Here is a 25482-nt window from a genome sequence, read left to right as displayed (position 1 = left end):
TATGCCCGCAGGCGGAGGCGTACCGGCCCTACGCGGAATCCGCGAACTGACTTTAAGATCTCTCTGCCAAAGGCCAGAATGTCATATTTTAAATATAATGATGATGCTGATGATGATAATAATGATGATGAGAAGAAAAATGAAAGATCGAATTTCCAATTTGCTTTGGACTTTTTGTACTACTTGAGTTGTAAAATGTAGAATAGTGAAGAAGTGGAGGATTCGTCAGCCCCGCCTAACAGCGGTCCTCAATCGCGCGCCCACTATCAATTTTCCAACACAAACAACCACAAATGAACTAATAGGAAAGACAAATTTTGGAGCATTAGTGGTTGTTAACATATCAGGGCAAATTTAAACCTTCATCCCCACAGCATTTATGCACTGTCTCAAGACACAAAGTAAATCGAGCGCAGCACAAGCTGGACGTTCGCGGTAGTCGACAGAAGCTTTAAAATATAGAGACGCACCCACCTTCCAACCCTCGGGACCAAAGAGCTAATGCAGTAAAGCTGTGGGCTTAAACGTCTCTCTAAGACTCGACCCCTCCCCATCGACAGACACCGCGGCCGGCCATCAGAACACAGGACAGCCACGGGCCCAGTGAAAAAATCCTACTGACTCTATCTAGTAGCACCGCCCAGCCGAGACTCGAACACACGACACGAATTGACCTAATTTTCCCATCTGCTACCTAAGCACTTCTATTATTACCCGTAATCATTATATAGTGGTCCTTCAGCATCCAACCGGATCTGGTATCCTGCTTACATCCTCTTACTAACCCTAAGCCGCCGACCGACCCAATCAATGTCAATCCAACATTTTTCGGAGATATTTGTGACAGTTGTGATAAATAGGGATGAATCCCAGAAACATTCATCTATTAATTATCAGAGATCCCCATACTGGTCTTATTCTTAAACGGAATAAAAGCACTTTTTGAACAACGCAACAATCACATTTGGTAAAATTTTACCCTGAGTCCCACTTGAAATCACAAAAGTATTTTGACATATACCCACATTCAGAAGTAAACGTGAGCGCTGTTCATTTACTGATTAGTTAAAAAGCCCTACACCACGATAAGGTTCAGTTTTATCGTAGGGACCTTAAAAACGGCCGACAAATCGTTAATAGAGAAAATAATAAAGGTCCAAGGACCGACCTTTGAGGTACACCTGGCAAGATGTTGATTGGGCTTGAGAGTTTATCTTCCGTTTCCATAGTTTGAGTGCGTTGTAAAATTGTTGGATTGTATTAGAGTAAACGTTTTGCGAGAGTAACAGTATTGACTAGTAACAGTGTTGGGCACCGCTGATTCGCTAATTCGCTAACCGATACAATTTGCTCGATAATCGTGGAAATTTCGCTAATCACTAATCGCAAACTGCAAATTAACAGTTACTGTTTATTTTTGAACATATCGCAATAACTTGCATTGTAATCTATCGCTATACAAATTATTTGTAATTTACATTTATTACATGGCTTTTCTTAATTTACCTAAGATCAAAACCTATTATAATGGATAAAATGCTTTACAGTTTATTAATTTTAAAATAGACAGCGGCATTTTATTTGGAATCATGGCCCAGTAACATTTCGGCTAGTCTGAGTATAAATTATAAAGTATAACTAGCGTTTCTCGATTGGTCGGTTAGCGAATTAGCGAATTAGCGGTGCCCAACACTGACTAGTAACAGTATTTGTGGTACAGTTGCTCTGTTATACTTAATTTTCATTACTTCTGCCTAATTTTGATAAAAAAATAAGCATCTTACTACCAGTCATCCGAGAGCCCTGAAAAGCCTTTTCTTGTCTAAGGTCCGCTGGATATTATCTTGAACCTTTAAAAGAGCTGTCGTCGTGCTATGATTACCCGATTGATACGGATTAAATAAATCAAAGTAATTCAAAAATGCTTCAATCTGATTTAAAAATTTATTTTATTTCAACACTTTAGACAATGAGCATAATATAACGGGTGGCAACTAAAATTTTGGAATTTTTTCGATGCCCCTGTACTCAACAACAAACGAGCTCAGAAAGAAATGGGGGTATGTATGTGAGCTCTCTCTCTCTCTCTCCTCTTTTTGTTAATATTTTTTGTTTTGTTTATGCTTGCCCAGTTTTGCTAAAAATGGCGTCGAAACAAGAAGCATTTCGGGAGCGCGTTGTACACTTCTACGAACTGCAACAGAAATCTCGGCAAAAACTATACGGTACAACATTTAAAAAGCGAATATGTTGCGGTTTCGACTGTTTACCATATCCTAAGATGCCCAACAACTATTCGCAAGCAAGGTAGTGGAAGACCAGCCAAAATTATGGACGCAGAAGCACATCGTTCTCTTTCTCGTTTCTTCAACAACAAGCCATCTGGTCAGACTATCAATTAAGATGCACCAGACGAATGTTTGGAGAAAATTTTTATCCCGTTTCTACAAAAACATCATGCAGATGGACAATACGTGTTTTGGTCGGATAGAGCATCATCGCATTACGCCAAAAAAAACACAATCGTTTCTGAATACCCATTTGATCTCATTTTTACCAGAAGACCACGACCCGAAAAATCTGTCTCAGTGCGCCCAATCGAAGATTTCTTCAGGATTTTGAGTTCCTTGGTGTATAAAAATAACTGGAGAGCCACGAATTGCAAACAGTTTATTGGTAGAATCAAGAGATGCATTCGCAAAGTTGACATGAAGGTTGTACAACGCTTCTGTTTCGACGTCAAACGAAAGCTTTGCCGAACAGCCGATTACGAACCGTTTTCAAATGTACACTAATTTTTTTCAACAATGGATAAGGTATCTTTAATTTCGGTAAATCATATCTCCTTCATGTATCTTTGTCTTTTTTTGGCAGCTTGAGAAAAAAATTCCAAAATTTTAGTTGCCACCCGTTATTAATCGGCGGTGGTTTTTGTCTCCAGAAGCTTTATGTTGATTAATAATTTTACGAGAAATATACATTGTAGATTTTTGTTCATAGATTTATGTTCAATTATGTCATATTTCGAAAGCTCAGGTACAGCCACTTGGTTGAAATTGAGAATGAAATCATCATTATTTGTTATCAGCAGATCAATTAAAGAACATCCACCCGGATAAAAATAAGTCGGTTCACGATTGTAGCTACTAAACCCAAACTTTTCAATAGCATTACGAAAACGTATCGCTTTTGTGTTAAGTTTATTCAAGTCTGCATTATATCTTCCAATAAAATAGTAATGGAATAACGTAGTGATAACTCAACGAGCTTTACGTTTGAACCTTATTGTAGTTGCAGTCGAAAACCGTAATAATTGACGTGCGATATTTGGTTTTATTCTTGTTCTGTGTGTCGCAACTACGTCGCACGTGGTGCGCTGTGTTCGCACATTGATGCGCTATACAGCGCACCGCCTGCGACGTAGTTGCGACACACAGAACAAGAATGACACCGAATGTCGCACGTCGATTATTACGGTTTTCAACTGCAACAACAATATATACATGTAATCCAGGCATGCACTATGGGCCAGAAATTAAAATTTCGGGACAAATATATTTGCGGTTAAACGGCATGTCTCAGATCAATGTGGTCTTCGGCAACTTTTTGAATGAAAAAATGATGTATCTTTTGAAGGGGTCGTCCAATATTTAGGTGTTACTTTAACAACAATTTAAGTAATAACTTTTTGAGTAAATTTTTTTTCACGTTTTTGGTTTCAAAATATTAAAGATAAACTAATTTCAAGTAATTTTTCTGTAGATATGAAACTTCTACCTTTTACCCATTTCCAGCAATAGACCTTTGTTTATAAACGACCCCTCAAATCACATTTCTTCTTGTAACATGTTTATTTCAATAGACAGCTCAATGTGATGTTCTAGACAACATTTTGCACATAAAAGAAGGATATTTTTGCTGAAGACTGTTTTCTTTTTTCTGCATTGATTAATAAGATATAACCACAGACTAACAGACGTAACACTGAAGCCTCATTCCATCGCCAATAAAAACGATCATTTCAAATGTTCAATTAAGCCAAGACTCAAACAACAGTCGCTGCGCGAGGACGCCGCTCGCTTGCGCTGGCGTTGTTGTCACATAATATACAAGTAAATTTATAGCATTGCTAAATTTATAGCAAGCTACTTTGCGTAGCGCGAAGACTGCACCAGGTGATGATAGTGTCTTTTCCAATTTTTAGGGATGTCAATGAAACGATGTTTTCTTAGAAAATTTGTTCGAAGTGTTACGTCTGTTAGTCTGTGATATAACTGTTTTTATATTTAAACCGTCTGGTGAAAAATACGTATTTTTTCAAGAGGGATGTCTCCGGAGAAGTAAATTAATAAAATATAGCGCATTTTCCTGCACTATTAGGGTGACCATGAATTCACCTATTAGGGTGATACGAACTTTTGTTTTCTTAAATAATTAAAAAAAAAGTTGTTCTCTCCAAAAGTTGCAAAACATACTAAAATAAGCAACTTTGCTGAATAAAGTAACTATCTATCTCTTACCGGTTGCGAAATATAGTGATGTGTTAAAAAAGAGCACTTAAAAATCAAATATACACGGAGAATAAATATGTAGTTTCAACCATATTTATGGTTGTTTTACGCACAAACAAAAATTTCGTTTTGTTTCAAACTGAAATGTATGATTGAAATGAAAATATTTATTGTTATATCAATGTTAACTTCAAATTTGAAAATACTTTACTTTTAATTCAAAACTGTTATTTTCTTGATTCAAACAGAATCTCGTTTTGAAACAATATTTTCAGGTTGCTATAAAAATATTTTATTGAGGCTTAAAGCAACAATCATTTTGTTTGAAACAAACTGGAGCTTTTTCGCTCCGTGTACTTAATAACTTTGCACACGATTATTTTATTGCTTTCAAATGTTCTACAAAGTTATTCAGTATGTTGAAATACATATTTTCTGTGAAGACTGTTTGATGCTAGGACGCATATTTAATAAGTTATAAAATGTATGAAAAAATCCGCACTATTCCCAGCCATGGTATTCCCAGGTATTCTCTGAAATACACATTTGAACAGATAGCTTCAATAATTCCCTACAAATTGGTATCCAAACTAATTGCAGATACTTGCAGATGACTAAGATATTCGGATTTTTCATCAGACGGGTTTTAACATAAAATCAGTTATATCTGATTAATTAATGCACATAAAGCAAAACAGTCTTCAGCAAAAATATTCCCCTTTTATGTGCAAAATAATTTCTAGAACATTAGATTGAGCTGTCTGTTGAAATAAACATGTTATAAGAAGAAATGTGATTTGAGGGGTCATTTATAAACAAAGGTCTATTGCTAAAAATAGGTAAACGGTAGAAGTTTCATATCTACAGAAAAATTACTTGAAATTAGTTTATCTTTAATATTTTGAAACCAAAAAGGTAAAAAAAAGTTTACTCAAAAAGTTATTACTTAAATTGTTGTTAAAGTAACGCTTAAATATTGAACGACCCCTTCAAAATATGCATGATTTTTTTATTCAAAAAGTTACCGAAGACCACATTGAGCTAAGACATTCCGTGTAACCGCCGATATTTTTGTCCCGGAATTTTAATTTCTGGCCCATAGTGACATGTAATTTTTGGCGACATCTTGTGTTGAAATATTGAGATTCCTGGTGAAATTAGCCTTGATCTTTCCCCCTTGTTCCTGCAAGCTGTTTGTTGTTGTCCCGCCAGCTCCTAGTTTATGGTCCAATGTCAATCGATCCTTGCACCTTTTCAACGCTCTTGAGATAATGAAATTACGCATTTTCAGCGTTTTTTCTAAAGCACGATGGAATAGCTCCAATGTTCCATATGAGCTAAAATTTTTCACACGTCTCCACTTGACTCGCTTCCATCTTGGCGGAAGCAAAATGCACAAGAACGAAATTCACAGGATATAAACTGCAATCCACAATCCAGAAAAAATGTGTCAAATTTATTTGATTTCTACCTGGTAGAAGAAAATTATGGCCAATGATAAATGTTGCTATAATTTGGTCTTCACTCTTTAGCAGTCGAGCGCAACACAATTCTGTCTAACTTGACTGAGTCAACGAAAACTGTTCAAGTTGTATAATATGACCATTTTGCTCGACTCTACGGTGACTGGGTCGAGTAGGTTTACTTTATAATTTCTATTTTTTTATAAAAAGAATTAGTATCCCATTCAGAGGGAATGTTGCTAATACAAATTTAGCGCGGCCGATGCACTCCGCTGTTTGCTATTTAATTTGCTATCTGACAAGCGAAGAGACAGCATACGATGAACCCACTCTGTCGGCGGTTGAGACGTTTAGAAAGTAGTTGCAGTCGCCCTGCTAACTAGCAGTGGGGTTGGATAGCTGAAACAAGTTATGAACAGGTTGACAACCGCATCCACAAACTCTCGCTCTGCAGAACGGTGTGGGATAAAACTCGTCGAAAGACCACTCGAAACGACAAGCTGCACGTCTGTTCGTTCGTGCTTTGGGGAAAGCAACGCGCGAAACGACTCGGTAGATTCGCAACCATTACTGCTCCCGCACGGACCCACCGGTTAGAAAGACTGTAAAGCCACATTACGTGATGCAGTCGCAGTACAGTTGGAACAATACCCGTTCGAATTAGAAAACGATCGCGGTCTAAGCAAGGCTGAAATAATTCATATATTTTTATTGCACCACTTAATTTACTCAGAGTGGTGAAAATCATTTCAAAATCGTGTGTGTGGTGGATGCGTTATCTGTTTCCCAAGTGACCGTGACATCATATTGAACATGCGGTAAACACCTAAAAAGCGAAGCAGAACCAATCACGATCCATGTCAGCTCGCGAACAAACTACGAAGGATGGAGGAACGCGAATCGCCTCCAAGGTTAACTACATTAGAGCACCAGTTTTAGGTCTTATATAATTCTAACTTTTTTGTTTTGATCAATTTTATTGGTGACCTAGAAATTGTACCACATGCATGCATGCATGCTATGGCCGTTGAGGAACAGTTCAACGGTTCATCATCATTTGCAAGTATTAGCTAAAAATCACGAACCAATGTGATTCGAATGAGAAAATTCCTCTCGTTTACATTTAGCTGAGTCAGCAATTTATTTTAATTAGTAAACAATTGCCACTGACATTGGTTTGCTAGATTGAAGCAACAACGGTGCAAATCAAGCAAGTTGCCCGTCGATATTTGCATTTCTACAACTTCGTCTCACTGGCGCTATCCGCCTTGAACGTAATGTATATGTTTTACATTTAAAGAAGCACTTCGACGCTCTCGTAGACTAGCCGCAGCATTGTTGTTGCGTTTCTGCAAAAACAAAAGCGTTGAATATTCACTTTTTTGCTATTTGTCAAAATGTTTTTACTACCCTGGAAAGTAAACCGCACATCGGATGTTACGCTATAACAGTGGCGACTCGTCCGCATGTTCAACCTGTTCATAGGACAGGCAACAAAATTCAGCCCGACAAAATTGTTTTCATCACTGGCAGCTGCTATTGGTTCATGATTTCGTTTGCACCGACGCATATGCAATACGAATTTAGTTTAGTTACGAAGCTGATGAGCAAAATGTTCAACACGACGTTTGAACGTTGCTTTAGGGATTAGCACCAGGAACAATGTGTTGGTACGTAGGGGATTTGAAAATAGAGCGCGGTTTGCATGCATTATTCGCAAAATTTTCTCATTAACTCATTCATCTTTAGTATTGAACAACTTACGCATATTGCTTGTGGTGTTCTGCAAAATTATATGCCTATTTCTGTGACCCGAATGATTCTAGAGTTAAAGGGTCATAAATGTAAAAAAATATGCGTATTTGGCACCGTTCTCAGGCATCACAGTAAGGTGGTTATTCTTGAATTTGGTTCAATAGGTAAATTGAACGAAAAGTTTTCGGTTTGTAGCTAAAATTCAGAGACGAGTTTGCTGGTAAAGTAAACCGTCGTATGTTTGTTTGATGCTTGAAATATAGTATTGATTTGTATTTTTCGCTGGTTGAACAGGTAAGCTAAACCCCCACGAGTCGCCACTGCGCTATAATGTTTCGGTGTAATTTTTACGATCAGTTTTTGCGTAGCAATGCCTAGTGAAAAAAGTAAGATTAAAAAGTTGTCTATATTTCACTGGTATCATGGTAAAAATATTATACCTAGTAAGGTAAACCATTCCGTCACATAATTTTATTTCTTATGATTTGCCACGTTGCATGTTATTACTATATTGATTGATGACAAAGAATAATTGTAATAATTTTAGACCCATAACGCATTTTTAAATTGTCAAATCAATCAAAGGCTAGATTGCTTCCGAATCGCACGGTTGATGTCATTTGCAAATTTATAGATTTATAAATGCACTGAGTATTACGTATTGAAAATACATTTAAGGGGTTATGTAAAGCTAGAATTTTCGAAAAATCTTTGTTTTTGTGCAATCGTCGAACTGGTAGGTACGTAACAGAAAATTTTAAATATTTACACACATTTATAAAGACGTGTCAGAACTAGTAAACGCCTTTCTCTCAAATCTTTGTTTTGAAACATGATTTTTAGTTCATGAGAATGCGTAATTTTGGTAAGAATTAATACACCTATTCTTGTTTTCGAAAGTTTAAGTAGGTGATATTTTGATGATACTTGTTCTCAACAATCGGTTTGTTCGAATCCATTCGAACGATGGCAGCTTGCTTCCTTTGGTTCATTCGAATATGAGAATATTTGGTGTAGCTCTTGCAAATACCACACGATACCAGGCAAACAAGAAACAAATGCCAATTTGACTAATTTGCAAATCTTCTAAACAATAGCAGACTATAATAATGTGAGCTGCACATCAAGCGTATCTTCAAGGTCACACGCATTTAACACCAATGTGTTAATTAGTAGCATTTCGGAATGGAAGAATTTCTACTCTTAAAGTTTAAGATATCTCTAAAACACGACAGTGCTCAACTTGATAAAAAAAATCACATTCGATATTGAAACAATCCCGGTTCAGTGTGAATTCCCACATCGTACAATCTGTACATTATTGTTTTATCGTTTCTCAGCATTACGGAAACCAGTTTGAAACTGTAGGCATTTTATTTAATAAATTAGCATCTTTAATTAACATGCAGTAAATTTTTGCATCATCTGTTCACGGCTAAATCAGTGCTGAAACATCCTAGTACGTAATCATAGTAACTGTTAGTTGTTTATTTGTTTTTTTTTTTTTGGTTATACCTCGCAATACCTCGTAAATAAACGCTCTACACTAACAGCTAAACAATGTGGTAGCAACTAATCGATGCGGCTGGATGGTCATCAACACAGCAAAATCGTTCAGGGTTCCAGATCGGGTCCGAGAATCGCAATGCTTACGTACCACCAATAACCGTATCAATTTTGCTACGTTTACTCTAAACAAACCGATTGGTATCTTGGTATATTGCGAATCAACTATTTGTTATATGTTTTTCAGCAATGAGCCAAACAGGCAAACCTCACAGCACGCATCGGTGTTTGATTTTTATGGGTGTAAATAACCAAGAGCCGAACAGCCACAGTTGGGCTAACTCGAAGAAATCGATCAAACGGAACGAAACGATACGTTCTGTCTCCTGGAAAATGCGCTTTAGATTTGGTTGATGTTTAAACATATGATTCGAAATAATAATCAAAGCTTTTGACCGGATTACAAGTCAAAACTGTTAAATGGTTTTTTCTGTATCAATTAATGTAACTGGGTAAACAAATGTGTGAACAAAAAGTGAACAATTTTTAAAACAGAATTAGCGGAGCTACATAGTTAAAAGTGATATTTAACAATTATTTCGGGATTGAATATATTGCTTATCCATCTATATCAAGTTATATAAGTGCTATTAAAGGCTGGTAAATGGCTGAATAATGCGTACCGTCGGTGCCTTGTGCACGTGTAGGCATAAAATAGACCCTACAGTGTTTCAGAGCCTCTTATTCAGCAACTCCTATTCCCACCTCCTCGTGGTACCAGCCGGGATACGAGCAACTTTGGTGGAGATCGGGTAACCAACTCCGGTGGAAGCCAAGGTCGTATGCTGACAGGAAAGGAGGGCTCTTTCGAGCTTCGTTGGCCCTCTGGCGAAACAGGGGGTTGGTGTAGCAGGCTTTGCAAGCCGTCACCACGAAAAATACTAAAGCACGGAACGAAGAACAAATATATTCTTACTGGAACAATCGGAATAGACCCACGCGACGAAAAAGGACTATGGATTGGAAACTCGGGACGTGGAACTGCCGATCTCTCAACTTCCAAGGGAGCATTCGAGTGCTCTCCGACGTATTGAAGAGCCGCAAGTTCGACGTCGTAGCACTGCAGCAGGTGTGCTGGAAGAGCTCAACGGTACGTACGTTCAGAGATGGACATACCATCTACCAGAGCTGCGGCAACACACACGAGCTGGGTACAGCTTTCATAGTGATGGGTGAGATGCGGAAACGGGTAATTGGGTGGTGGCCAATCAATCCTCGAATGTGCAGGTTGAGAATCAAGGGCCGATTCTTCAACATAAGCATCATCAACGTGCACAGCCCTCACCTCAGAAGTATCGATGACGACAAGGATGAATTGTACGCGCAGTTGGAGAGTGAACAACATTCGGTACCGACGCCAGCCTCGGTTAGATCTCGCGCGGCTGAAACAGCCAGACGTCGCCGCAAACTACGCGCATTCACTCGAAGCTGCGTTGCCGGAAGAGGACGAGCTGGACGAAGCCCCTCTCGAGGACTGTTGGAACACTATCAAAACAGCCATCAGCAGAGTAGCGAAGAGCTCCATCGGCCATCTGGCCCGGAATCAGCGGAACGATTGGTTTGACGATGAATGTAGGAGGGTGATGGATGAGGAGAACGCTGCGCGGGCGGCCAAGATGCGCAGTGCCGCACGTCAGAACGTGGAAAGACACAAACAGAAGAAGATGCAGCGAAACCAAATCTTTCGGGAGGAAAAGCGCGACCTGGAAGAGCAGGAATATGCAGAGTTAGAGCGGCTGCATCGTTCTCAGGAAACGCGGAAGTTCTACCAGAAACTGAACGGATCCCGCAAAGGCTTTGTGCCGCGAGCCGAAATGTGTCGGGATAAGACTGGCAGTATTCTGACGGACGATCGTGAGGTGACGGATAGGTGGAAGCAGCACTTCGACGAACACCTAAATGGCGCCCAGGAGGAAAACCATGGCGGCGGGGAAAGCGATTTCGACGGTGCAGCAAACGGGGAAGAGGTGCCAGCCCCAACGATAGGCGAAGTTAAGGAGGCCATCATGCAGCTAAAGAACAACAAGTCAGCTGGAAAAGATGGCATCGGAGCGGAGCTTATTAAAATGGGACCAGAAAAGCTAGCCGTTTGTTTGCACCGACTAATTGTTAGAATTTGGGATACGGAAGAGCTACCGGAGGAGTGGAAAGATGGGGTTATCTGCCCGATCTATACAAAGGGCGACAAGTTGGACTGTGTTCGAGCGATCACCGTTCTCAATGCCGCCTATAAAGTGCTGTCCCAAATCATTTTCCGCCGTCTATCACCAATTGCGAATAGATTTGTGGGAACTTATCAAGTCGGCTTCGTCGAAGGTCGGTCTACAACGGATCAAATATTTACACTGCGGCAAATTTGTTATTTGTTATTTATTTAATAAATTCATCCGACTGGAGTGTCTTAATGAATATGGCTGGGAAAAGCCACCTTGAAAATCATGGATGACAATTTTCAAGCCGGCACAAAAACCCAACATCTTTTTGACATAAATAATACATAGATATAACTTACTCACTACAAACAATTCACATTACAGGCAACAGATAACGAAAAATCAAAAATTGAAGTTGTGTGCAGCACTGTTGTATGATGAAGCAAGGCGACGGATAGGTTCCTGTTGGCCATAGTTTGTGCGATGAGTATTTAACCATAGCAAACGTTGATGGCGTTGTGGGCGCAGAGGGCAGTGTAGTTGTAGCAAATCCTCCAAAAGGGCCGTGAATACAGAGTTCCCACGCATCATTTATTCGTTGACTTCAAAGCCGCATATGATACCATCGACCGGAAAGAGCTATGGAAAATCATGGACGAGACCAGCTTTCCCAGGAAGCTCATCAAACTGATTAAATCTACGATGGATGGTACACAGTGCTGTGTTCGGATTTCGGGTGGATTGTCAAGTTCATTCGAATCACACAGAGGGCTTCGTCAAGGTGATGGTCTTTCATGCCTGCTGTTCAACATAGCGCTACAAGGGGTTATGAACCGAGTGGGTCTCAACACGCGGGGCACGATATTCAACAAATCTAGTCAATTCGTCTGCTTTGCCGATGCCGATATTATCGGTAGAACATCTGTGGCGGTGGCTGAACAGTATACCAGACTAAAGCGCGAAGCAGAAAAGATTGGGTTAAAGGTAAATACGTCTAAAACAAAGTATATGCTGGCCAGCGGAACCGAAGCCGAACGACACCGCTTGGGCAGTAGTATATTGATCGACGGTGATGAGTTTGAGGTAGTCGATGAATTTGTCTACCTTGGCTCACTGGTAACGGCGGACAATGATACCAGCCGTGAAATTCGGAGGCGTATTATCAGCGGAAGTCGTGCTTACTATGGGCTCCACAAGCAATTTCGGTCGAGCAGACTAAGTCCCCGTACAAAGTGCACCTTGTACAAGACGCTTATTAGACCAGTTGTTCTCTACGAGCATGAAACATGGACAATGCTCGAGGAGGACCTGTGAGTGCTCGGAGTCTTCGAACGATGAGTGCTAAGAACGATCTTCGGCGGCGTACAGGAGAACGGAGTATGGAGGCGGAGGATGAACCATGAACTCGCACAGCTCTATGGCGAACCCAGTATCCAGAAGGTAGCTAAAGCTGGACGGATACGATGGGCAGGGCATGTTGCAAGAATGCCGGACAACTACCCTGCAAAGATGGTGTTCGCCTCAAATCCGGTAGGAACAAGACGACCAGGAGCGCAGCGAGCAAGATGGTTAGACCAGGTGGAGCGAGATCTGGCGGAGAGTACTCGGTGTCCGAGGAATTGGAGAGCGGTAGCCCTCAACCGAGTTACATGGAGAAACTTTGTTCAACAGGCTTTGTCTTAGGAAGGTAAGCCACCTAAGTAAGTAAGTAAGTGCTATTAGAAGTAAACTAGAATTGAGAATTGACATCTGAAGAATAGACCTCCCAGTTGGCCTCGCAGTACGACATTGGTCCAACAAACCAGGTGTCGGTGTCGCCTGTTCGAATCTCAGCTGGGATAAGCTGCAAGAGTCAAAAGGAGCACTAGTAGCACTAACCTTTGCAATTGTTCTGTACTTTAACAGTTGGCTGCGAAGTTTGTCGCATAAAAAGAGGAAGGTCAAGTTTCGAAAGCGGAATAGCACCTTGGCTTTGCTTTGCTTTTTTCATCTAGAGCATAGAATTGTGTTTTTCACGTAAAAAAAATCAGAGGGGTTGGGTACAAGACACGACCGCATATATAGGTGACGCAGGACTACGTAAGTCTCTTTGTAGTGATAGTAGCATGTATGTATCCATGCTTGTAATCATTTGTTTCTTCATGTATACATGCTATAAGGAACATATATACATGGTACATGCGTTGTATGTAACATTGATCAAAGTAGTAACATTGCATACGTTCAATCCTCAAAAGATTTCAAAGTTATTTCAATGTGCATGTGGAAACAATTTAACAAAATCAAGAACACAAACTATTGCTTTCCTGCTACCTTACTGAAATTAAAGATTGTTTTTATTACCCATGGTTCCCCACGTTGAAGGGATTTTACCAATTCAATCCTATTTTATCAACAGCACATCTTTTCACTACACTTTTAATGAAACGGCAAGCATGCGTATTCATACAGAGTCATCTTATAACCGAACACTATTGCTGTAGCACATTTTTCCAACACAGATATTAAATTCGCCTAGGTTTAATCGTCTCGCAGTAAATAATTTGCGATCTGTTGGGACAACGCACTAGTGTCATTTTTTCTGGCACACTTCCCTAACACAGACATCAAATTGGACTAGGGTTAATCGCGTTCGTAAGAAATCTGTTGGCACGAGGGGGTTCTGTTACTCTTTCTGGCGCACTTCCCAAGCAAGGACATCAAAATGGTCTAGGTTTAATCGCGGTGTTAAGAAATCTTGTTGAATTGAGGAAACTTGGCCACTTGTTTTGGCTTACTTCCCGAGCACAGATATCAAATTGGTATAGGTTTAGATCATCTTAAAGAATCTTCCAACCAATCACGAAGCGAGAGTTCTGGTAAAACATTGGTTTATCATTTTCAATTTTTCAATAGTTCACCATCAAGAATCCATACTTTTCTTCATTTAGGTCAATTCTTAGAAGATTTTCCGATCGATTGGTGTAAGAATATTGAAAATCGATCGGAAAACCGCTGAGCTATTAGCGCTCAAAACCTTTCATTTTTCGTGACGCTCGCATTTTTCGATTTTTTGGAATGACACCCTATCTCAAAACTTGCCGTAAGACGTAGTCCTACGTCAAAATCACGAGAACTAAACTTAAGCGGGGATCATAGCATTCAATCCAACATGTTTATATCAAATTGAGATTTTAGTTACCCTGCAAGACTCTGCTTGATGTGACCAATTTTCAGTCCAGTTTGGACCAATTTTTATAACATTTGTGATTGTGTTTAGTCCATGTAACGCAACGGGAACGATATTGTGTAACGAATCGGATGGAGATGGAATTTCTGTCGCTTTCACCAGATGGATAAACTTACCTTACTGGTCGCAGTTTACGTGTCCAAATCGGTCCGAAAATATCGGAACTGTTTAGTAATCTATCAGGGGTTCCTCAAGGAAGCAACTTGGACCCTTTGCTTTGAAAAAGTTTCATCCAAATCAAAGAGGTTCATTTCAGATTTCAGCTTTTTTTGGATGATTTGGCGTGGAACTGCTCATCTTCAAAATTGCTGTTGAGTTCCGGGATCCGTTTTGTTTTCATTAGCTATGCTGCGCTTTGGTCTCATTACTCGAGTCCCGCTTAATTTTTTTTCCCGAATGGATTCATCACTGCGACCAGTATCGTTAATCTATTGTAATATCGCTCGGGTGTTTGCTGTATAACCTGCATTGCAGTTTTGTGCAATAATCACTATTAAATGAGCGATATTTATTATTATTTATTTATTATTCATTGAAAATAATTCATCTGACCTTAAAATTGTCTACATAAATAAAATCTTATCCTAAATTGGCTCTACGCAATCTCTGTGCAAACAAGTGTGACGGTACACCAAAGTCAAATAGTTCCTCCACATTAGAAAAGGTCCTGAAAGGTTGATCGCAACGGTCGTTGTGATGCTCGAAAATTAAACATCGAAAGCAAGTTTGGGGAGTCGATTCCGCCATTAATAGTTTTTGCCACGAATATTGCTTGTTGCATCTTGCGTCGGTGTTCAAGGGTGTCCAAGTCGAGTAAACGGTACCTATCTACGTAAGCAGGTAAGCTATCAGGATGTTCCCAGGGCAAATGTCGCAATGCTAGTCGGATAAATCTCCGTTGCACACGTTCAATCCGTAGGTTCCATGTTAGCTGCTTGGGAAACCAAACAAGACTACAATTCTCCAGAAGTGAACGTACTAGGGCGCAGTACAATGATTTAGGACAGTGTAAGTCCCGCCCAATTTTAAAGATGAAACTATGCTGTCGAGGTGCTTTGGAGATAATCAACTCATGATGTAGATTAAACGTCAGTTTGGTATCCAGCAAGACACCGAGGTCACTAGCTCGGTCCACTCTGAGTAACTCAATACCATCGACAGTGTAACCAAGGGTGTCGGGTTTGGATGCGGTGAAAAGTCATAACTCATAACTAATAGCCAAATAACACATTTGGTTATACTTACAATGAGCCAGTTCCGTTTACACCAGTCAGTGAATAAATGAAGCAAATCTTGTAAGCGGCTGCAGTCGTCTATATTTCCTAACGAAGCAAACAATTTCAGGTCATCGGCGTACACTAACTTGCAGCCAACTTCCAGCAGCAACGCAATATCGTTAAAGAATAGCAAGAAAAATAGAGGTCCCATGTTGCTTCCTTGAGGGACTACAGACTTATTGGTAAACACCGATGAAACACTACTACCCAGTTTCCCACGAAGCACCCTACCACTGAGGCAAGAGTTCAGCCATTCAACCATCTGTTGGGAGGCACCAAGTCGAGACAGTTTCCGTAATAGTATTGCATAGTCAATTCGATCGAGAGATGCCTTCAAGTCAGTATACATAACATCAACTTGCTTCTTGTCCTCCATATGCGAGATACACATCAATGTAAACTCCATCAAATAAGTGCAAACAAATCTACCAGGCATGAAGCCGTGCTGTACCGTTGGATATGCTTATTAAATTATCCCTTCCTTCAATGCCAGCTCTACTTTACCCACCTTGCTCCTCAATGCCAGTACTCTCTCCAATTACAGCCATCCCTGGCGAGGCTGGCCAGTACATTTAACTATAAGAGTAACTTTTTGCACCGTCAAGAGTGCTTTATGTAGGACATTATAGAATTCAGCATGAAGGAAGGGTAATGAGGGGCCTGAGAATAAACCCTTGCTAAAGCCACTTGACATCGAATGATTTGGTAAGCTACGGAGCCTCCCGTCCTACTTAATAGTCTGGTGTCCGTTTGAAGCCAGCTGGATTACGAGGATCGAAGCAGTACAAAAAAGTTCGTTCGTTATGATCTTCGGGTGCTACCCTGAAGCAATCCGTTGGACTTGCCTTCATGTGATACACAGTGCAAATTGCTGGGACTGGAGACCCTCGAAAAGAGGCGTTCGACGGCTCTAGTTGTTATTATGCTCAGGATCGGTCAAGCTGATTGTTCACCTGTCCTTGAACCGCTAAATCTATACGCGGGTTCTTCGAACGAGAACTTCCTTCATCTTAACGCTTGGAGAGTCAACTGCGGTCAGTTTAATTCGAAAAGCTACGCCATAGACACTTTCAAAAGACGACTTTTGCCGAGATGATGCAGTTCAGTTTGTAATTTTGTGTAACTTCTTTTGTAATTTGGAATTTTTTAATTGTTTACTACTATCGCCTTTTATAAAATGCTAATTCCTCCAGTGGTACCCTACGGCCACAAGGAGTGGATGTTGAAACAGAGCGACCGACGGGCTTTTGGCGTTTATGAGCGAGGGATCCTGCCATCAATTCTTGGTGGCATATTAGAAGAATAAGTGTGGCGCAGACGCTTAAATCACGAAATATTATTTGTTATTTACTTACAAAAATTAATTGGACACAGTAATGTCTAATCGAGGACTGTTCGACCATCAACACAGTCATCAACAGCATAGCAGAATACATCTCCGTCGGTATAGCCGTGAGAGGATGATGGCTGCGGGCGGCAAGAATGCACAGTGCTACTCGTCAGAACGTGGTAAGACATCAACGGAAGAAGATGCAGTAAACCCAAACATTCCGTAACAAAACGTGCTGCCTAGAAGAAGTGCCTGGTATGTGGAGTTGGAGCCGCTGAAACGTTCTCAGGAAACGCGAAAAGTCTATTAGGTATTGAACGCACCCCGCGAAGGCATTGTGCCGAGAGCCGAAATGTGTGTGACCCGAGTCGGAATAAGAGTAGCAGTTTCCTAATGGACGATCATGAGGTATCCGAAAAGATGATGTCGCATTCCGACGAACACTGGGGACAACGTGGATTATGAGAACTATAAAAAGATCACTATGTTCATTGCCGTCCCACATCATTTTCTGTCGACTTTCACAAATTGTGAACAGCGTTGTACGTAGTTATCAAGCTTGAAGAACGATTAACGACATTATTTGGTCGACGCTCATAAGACCGATTCTCCTCTACGGGGATGAAACATGGACAATGCTCGAGAGTGACCGGCGGCTACGAGTGCTTGGAGTTTTCGAAGGCAAATGCTAAGAACAATGTTTTGCGGCGTATAGGACAACAGAGCATGAAGGCAGAAACCGAATTATGACCTCGCTCAGCTCTAAGGCGAAACCAATATTCAAAAGGTTGCTAAGCCTGGACAGATACAGTGGACAAGGCATGTCACGAAAATGAATTGAATCGTGCGAAGATGGTGTTTACTGCGAATCCGGTACGAACAAGACATCCAGGAGCACAGCGATTATTAGGTATCTTGTACCAGGTACAAGATTTCGTTCCACACGCACACGCAGTAGAAAAAATTGGATGTATGGGTTACCAAATTGGGCGACACTCTAGATTCAATTATACCTCATCGAACGCTCTCGTTTTGTCAGGTTCAATGTTTTAATTCGGCTTGTTTCGAGATACGATCCGGCGTGCTCCAAGGCAGTCATTTAGCGCTTTTGATATCTGTATTATTCGTTAACGAGCTGAGTAGTCGTTTGAGCTGCTCAAAACTTACATTCGCTGACGATTTATATTTCGTGAAATTAGGACCGGACTAGCGATTCTCTTTCACAACGGTGTATTCCAAATCAATGGCATGTAAGCTAACGTCATGAAATGTTGCGTCATATCGTTCAGCCGTCTATGTGAGCCTCTGCGATATTATTATCGACCAGAGCCATCTACACCGAGTGCAGGCTTTCAAGGATTTGGGCGTTGTTATTGATTCCGAAGTCAGATTCAATGAGCACATCTCTACGATAACAGCTGGACCTTCGGAGTTCTAGGTTTCGTAAAAGGAAACACCAACGCAATCCAGGACAACGCGCCTAAATCGTTGTAATGTGCACTTGGCCGCAGCATTTTGAAACACGCGGTAGCTGTGTGGGTACCATACCATGCTGGTCAATGGTCATACAAACCTAAAACGAACGCTTTATTGACCTGCATGCGTTACTGCAAAGACTTTTTGTTTTCGGACTACTAAACGGAGATGTCGTCAATCACGGAGGGCAGTGGAACTACGAGCGGTCTACATAAGCAAAAACTTTTTTACAAATAAAGAAACAAACAGTTCCGTAAAATAAATACATAGCCCTGTTCTTTCCAGAATGGTAATAAACATTGATATGATTCATAGGAAATAAACGGATGATTTCAAATTTCCAGCCAAAATAATTTTTTTGGAGAACGTTGAAACCCACGATTCCGGGAAAACAATCTGCAACTGCGTTGAGATCGATTATTTCTCCATTATCTCGCAATTTTTAAACAGCTGAGAACGACGAGCATGTCAGCGTTTAGTGGGCCCTCGTGTGCTACCCATGTTGGAACAATGCACACAAGCCACTCCATGGGTATCACATGGATACAAAGCAGACTGATTGCAGCATAAGAAATTAGGTGCGGCAAGGTTACACACTCCAAATAACTATTTCCATTTAGGGTGGGCGGTCGCATTGCCGCCCCATCGCAATTTATTCAGTAAATTCAAATGTGCACAACGAAGTTTATTCGAAGAAGAGTAAACAAAATCGATCGACTGTTTACTCTCACTTAAATGGTTGCGGAAAAAAAACTTCACGGTTTTTTATTTCTACTAGGAGCTGCATGCTTTCTGCCAACACATGCCAAGGCCATTATTAACTGAAAGGCAGGAAAACTAGCGCGAACTGAGTTTAGAGCCCCAGTGTAGTACCGCATCAGATTATTTCGAGCTCATCATGGGGGTACAAGATTGAGCATGAAAGAAAAATACAAGGAAAATTTTCCCAGAAAGAAGTGCGTGTAATTTTGCTATACAGTGCCATGCGCACTGCACTGATTGTAAGTTAGTAGGTTACACAGATTAGACATTTTTAGGGCATCAGATCGTCGTCGCAAGCACTGCTACTCATTACCGTCATGGGAAAGGGTTTTCCACAACGCGATGAAATGGAGTCACGGCAAACAATAGCACCTGCCGCGATGCGATGCGAACAACAGAAAAACATTGATCAAACGTCAATTAGTTTGCTGAGTTATGTGTAGATGTGAAACCAGATAAGGCAGTTTCAGATGGAATACAGTTTTGTTACGGAATACCGATCCGGACGATCAGGCGAAAGACAACTGCAGCTGGGCTCGTATGGAAGCAAGGCAGGGAATTCCAATAATGTATTTACATAAAATGCAATCGATTGCTTCTTTGCACGATGGCGTACGGCTGTTTACCCCGCCAACTGTGGTAGTTCATATATAAACACAAACCGGGTGCGATGCATGCAAATCAGTTGCTTCGCACTGTTTATCACTACCAATTACAGTTCGAAGTAGCGAGTCAGCACTTTGCACAAATTGCTGAACTTCGAACTGAATTTGATGACCAGACAGTCGAGACGAAGTGTATCAATTGCAATTCGAAACTGGAAATCTACAGAAGACTCAGCATTCCTCAGATAAGAATAAAACACAGATTTGACATACTTTTCTCTTCAAAACGCCATTTGGTAGCTTACGAATGCGGCTTGTGCGCAATAAACGGTACCAACGGTAGGGTTTAAAAGCTTAGAGTAGCAGTAAACGCCAACTTTGCTGCATGAACGAAACATATCCAATTTTTGCCGGTCTAATCGCAGATCTCACATTTCTTCCCGGTCGATCGTTGGCACAGGACAGGGCAGACTCGAGTTGTGCTAAACTGTCCATCAATAGCTCAAGCGTTCAATACGATCACAGCGGGAAAAGAGCGCGCGGCAGCTGCTATTACGTGCCAGCAGTAATGTATTTAGTCATTTTTGCGCTCCGTGTTGAAATGACCACTTGCTTGGATTTTGTTTCAAAGAAAATACAGCCGTTATGCAACCTGCAGCAGGTTTGCCAGTGCAAACCAATCCGACTGAATAGCAAAGGGTGTGAGTTGTCTGTATCAACAGCGTGGTTTGTATATACTTGATTATTGGTGGTGCCTCCCCTAAGAGTTATCGATAATTTCGATTTGCGTATTTTTTCCATCTCACAAAATTAGACTTTAGGGGAGACTGGAGAAATACGCAAAATGAAAGTATCGGTGAACGTACTCGGAATAGAGAGATACGCAGAAGCAGCTATGTTGCGAGATAAACGAACACCGGGGATCGGAAAAACAGGCCAAACGAACATGCTTACTGTTTGCCTACATGTTTAACTGACAACCAATTTAAGCTTATGTTAACACATTTCAAATATTATACTCCGACCTCCGAAGCAATCAAGGATGAAGTCACGATACACTACAGCATTTTGGTCTGCAAGAAGTGTTAAATGCTGGCAATTGTATACTGTTGCCAAAGCATTGGCTTTAGACTGTGAACCATTTCAATAAATTAACTTTTCAGTCAAAATTTGACAGTTCCATAGTTATTTCTTGGCGAGTGGGTAAAATTAATTCAGAATGCAAAACATTTCATATTGTGAGATTGATAGTTAAAATTCTGTTTCTGTTTCTGTTTCTGTTTGCAGCACAAGGTGGGGCAGTTAGAGCCAAGTCTGTCCAGGGCTGAGATAAGGTGGTTGTGATAATGTTAAAAGAATCCGTGCGGATTACGCTAGCTCCATAATGTATTGGTGATTATGGATTAATGGGCGGAAGAAGAGTGACAGAACTTGGCTTGATATAATTGTGTGCTTGGTCAATATAGCATAAGATGGCTTGTACTTATCTTGTTTTCCCCTTCCTTTTTTGTTTCCTCGTCTTGTTCGTAGTTAATCTTAATTGAACCTAAAGCAGGCTCCACGCCGGTCGTCCTCTCCATCGTTGTCACCAGTGTGGTCATCTGTGGCTGATCTCTTGCCTCCCCTCACGGCAACATTATTGTTGCCGTGAGAAGAAGCGATAGAGATCAGGCAGAAAAGAAAAGAAAAGAAAAGAAAAGAAAAGAGGAAATTTTTAGTCAACATGTTGATTGCAATTTTCAAGTTAGTAATATCACGAGAATTCTATGTCTGACCATCACCTATGTTACTACCGACTAACTACTCGCTAGGCTGGACGCTACTCATCTCCCAAATACCCATGTCATCACGATTGACCCAGCGCTGTTCAACAACCTATGCTCATTAAAAGCCACAGCTTTATCTACCATCTTTGCAGTATTGTAGCTGATGGCGTAAATTTTCGAATATTTTGTGCGGAATATTATTCAAGAGCAATATTATCGCTCAGAACTATCGAAAAACTACTTGAACTTCCGAAAAATAGAGCAGATGCGATATAATGGGGACTGGTACTCGCTCGTATTATTCCCGGTGGCATTAATTGCATATTTGTAGCGGTAGTCAACCGATTTGTCGGTATGCTCTTCAGACCGTGGTCAATTGAAATGATTCTGTAACTAAGAAGGGATGAGGTGGATCAAAAAGAACTTCACTTGGAGATATGTATATATGCCGTGTTAGATCTTAAGTGCAAGCTGTCACTAAAGCAAGACTTAATAAGATGTTAACGACGTTGATAATTCTGTGAGGATGGTATTGAATCGAAAAAAAAAAAAAAAAAAAAAAAAAAAAAAAATCCTCATACCACGGCCATATATTATGTACTATGACCCCATTTTAGGAAGTGGAAATGATTGAGGACAGCCCTTCGCAATCGCTTGAATCAGCCAGAAAATCGAATACCTGTTTTTGCTTGAAGAAGTTTTAACTCTAAAAAGATTTAGTTAGAAATGGAATTTCAGTTGACGTCTGCCAGCATTGGGCAATGGACAGAACAAAATATATATCGAGGCTATAAGGCTTTTCGAGAGATCCACTAAGTCCGACCGCGACGACAGCCGCAAGAATGGAGAGGAGCAGGCCGCCGGTGAGTTGCCACCGTTCGACTTGATGGACTCTCCGACAGAGGCTCATCAGCATTAGGAGGGCCCTTGGGAGACAAACAGCGTCATTCATGATCGTTTTATGTTGTTAGTTGAATACCGTTAACGCGGTTAGTCACAAGACATGCAAATCATTCTAATAAAGGAGGGGGAAAAAAATAATTATAATTACATCCAAAACAATACAATAGAGGTGACAGTAACAGCAACGATAGCAATATTAGTAATAATAGTAATAGCATAGGAAACTGACACAGGAACACAGCTACTGACTATAACTTCCTGCCCATTAATAATTGTAATTTGGCAGCATAAGTATAAGAAGAATTTCCGACTCATCATAGAACACTCAAACATATATTCATTCGTACCTATACACCCATGCACACTCATACATGCATACACATGTATACATGTACGTGTGTGTATATTTTTCAGTGCTGTGCTGTCCATAATCGCATAACAGCCACAAATTCTATGGCAATCTCATAGAAAATGTCTCGATTACGCAAATAAAGACATCACATCATTTTTGAACACTCGTTCGTTCTAACTAGCGATACATTTTAATTTTCATGAGTAAGTCAAAATCTCATGAATGGTGGGTAGGATTTGGTTTCAGTTTTCTAGAGAAATTTCTGTGCATACCAGCAATTCATCTAGGGAACTGAGTAAGCCCTCCCGGTGCTTCGGCCCAAACGGATTGAATTTAAAATCAAATCCGTTCGATTTCGCTCCATTCCGCTTTACGAGACACATGCTACACATAAAGCTAAATTACATACTACACATATATCCAACTTAAACTATAAACATTCTACATGCGGAACTAAGAATTTTTAGGTCGTTTGGCCGAAGTACGCGTCAAACCACCTACCCATGGGAGGGATTGTGAGATTGATAGTTAAAATTGAATAAAAACTTCGAAAACAGACACTGAGGAAGCTTGCAAGTCGCAGGCTAAATACGTATCTGTCGTGAATAAAATATACATAGTAGAATTAAATTAGATAAGTTTTCCTCTTTTTATTTAATTTTAGGTTTCGTATTCTACTAAGACGCTCCACATACTTCAGTCAGATTGATAGTTGTTGGACTCAATGAGAGCAAATAAGGTGAGGATGAAGATATGATTCTATAATAGCGAATTTGTTAATTCAATCCAGGTTAAAACAGGATGAATTTTTGATGTTCATTTATTCTTTTATGATATATAATATTCAATCTATGTTGAATATACTCAAAATACTGCCTTGTGGTACTCCAGAAGGCATATCGAAACAGTACGATTTGGTTCCGTTCAGATTCACGAAAGCAGTGCGACCGATTAAATGTGATAACAGCCAGTTGGTTATCCATTCCGGTAAACCAATGCGCTTCAATGTTTCAATTGCTAATAACTGTGGTACCTTATCGAATGCCTTGGAGAAGTCTACATATATTGACACATTCCACGCACTTGTCACTAAGAAATCGGTATTTAAAACTGCATATTTCAACACATATTATACTGGATATGAACCAGTGGTTATTGAACTACACAGAAAATGTAGTTCTCAACACAATCAACATACAGAACGTTTAATAATTAGCACATTGAAGTGTATACATATTAAAACATGGTGGAAAAAGCGGTATTTCTGCGATGGTGTCCCGTTACGAAATGTAACTTGTTATACCTACCTAAATAACAATTTAAGTCAAAAAGTAAATACTAGGTTAGAAAGTACATTTAATAGACATAATTTAAAACTTGTTTAATAACTTAATCACAAACGTATTTTTTGCTAGCGGGAGCAAAATGTCAATGAAAGTCGGGTCCTCGTCGCAACGGGACAACGACACACGCTGGAATGTATCTATTGCATCTATCTGTTAACGTTTCTCTAGGCATTTTAGCATATTGCTTACAAAACTCATCAGGTCTGCGGCGGTTGATCGGTTCCACACAAATCCAGGTAATAATCAGTTATTATATGACGGACAGCTCAGTATAACGAATGATGCAAAATCTTCTCAAAATCTTTTGAGATGCTGTTTAGAACTGGGAGAGATAGGTCTGTAGTTTTCAAAGTTGTTCGTACTACCGCATTCATGAATTGGTTTAATAGAAGCATGTTTACCGCATACCTACGGAAAAACTCCACTACTGAGAGTTATTAAAATTATCGTTAATGGCAACGCTAACGTTTTGGCAAAATGTTTCAAGTTAAATGTTAAGTTAAATGAAAACATAGCCCTAAACGCCCCTTCCTACATACCGTTTCCTTCCTTCGATGAATTCGACGACATCACTAGAACGATCTTCGCGGAGTAACAATCCTTCCTAGTAAACACTTTTGTTAAAGATTAGATTGTTCAACTATTATGTACCTAGCTATCACTTGGGTGAACAAGCGCTTACTAATTTTTATTATTATTCTTTTATTTAAGAGCTTTTCAGCCTGCGGCTGGTTCGCCTCTCTATACAACTAAAATATTTCACTGTAGTGGACAAACTATACTTTCGATGGATGTAAATAAACAAGAAGTTACGGTTTAAGTTCTTACTCCAATCCAGATTTTCCCCAATATTCTCATGTTTAAGAGATCAGCGAATCGCTGTGTTCAGAATTTAAATGATGAAAAACAATGAATTGAAAATTCTAACCAAAGAAATTGGAAGGGAAACTTGTTTTGTTTACTCAACGTAAAATAGAGTGGCCTTGTT

General features: G+C 40.2%; 1 protein-coding gene across 3 annotated transcripts in view; it reads right to left on the bottom strand.

Annotated features, from left to right (window-relative positions):
- The window catches only part of LOC128732778 (E3 ubiquitin-protein ligase RNF19B-like), a 96772-nt gene that overhangs the window by 70367 nt on the left and 923 nt on the right, over positions 1-25482 (bottom strand). The gene's annotated exons all lie outside the window — the stretch shown is intronic.

This window comes from Sabethes cyaneus, chromosome 1 (genome assembly GCF_943734655.1).
Source record: "Sabethes cyaneus chromosome 1, idSabCyanKW18_F2, whole genome shotgun sequence".
Lineage (NCBI taxonomy): Eukaryota > Metazoa > Arthropoda > Insecta > Diptera > Culicidae > Sabethes > Sabethes cyaneus.
Note: the sequence above shows the minus strand (reverse complement) of the source record. Positions and strands in the feature narration are given on the sequence as shown.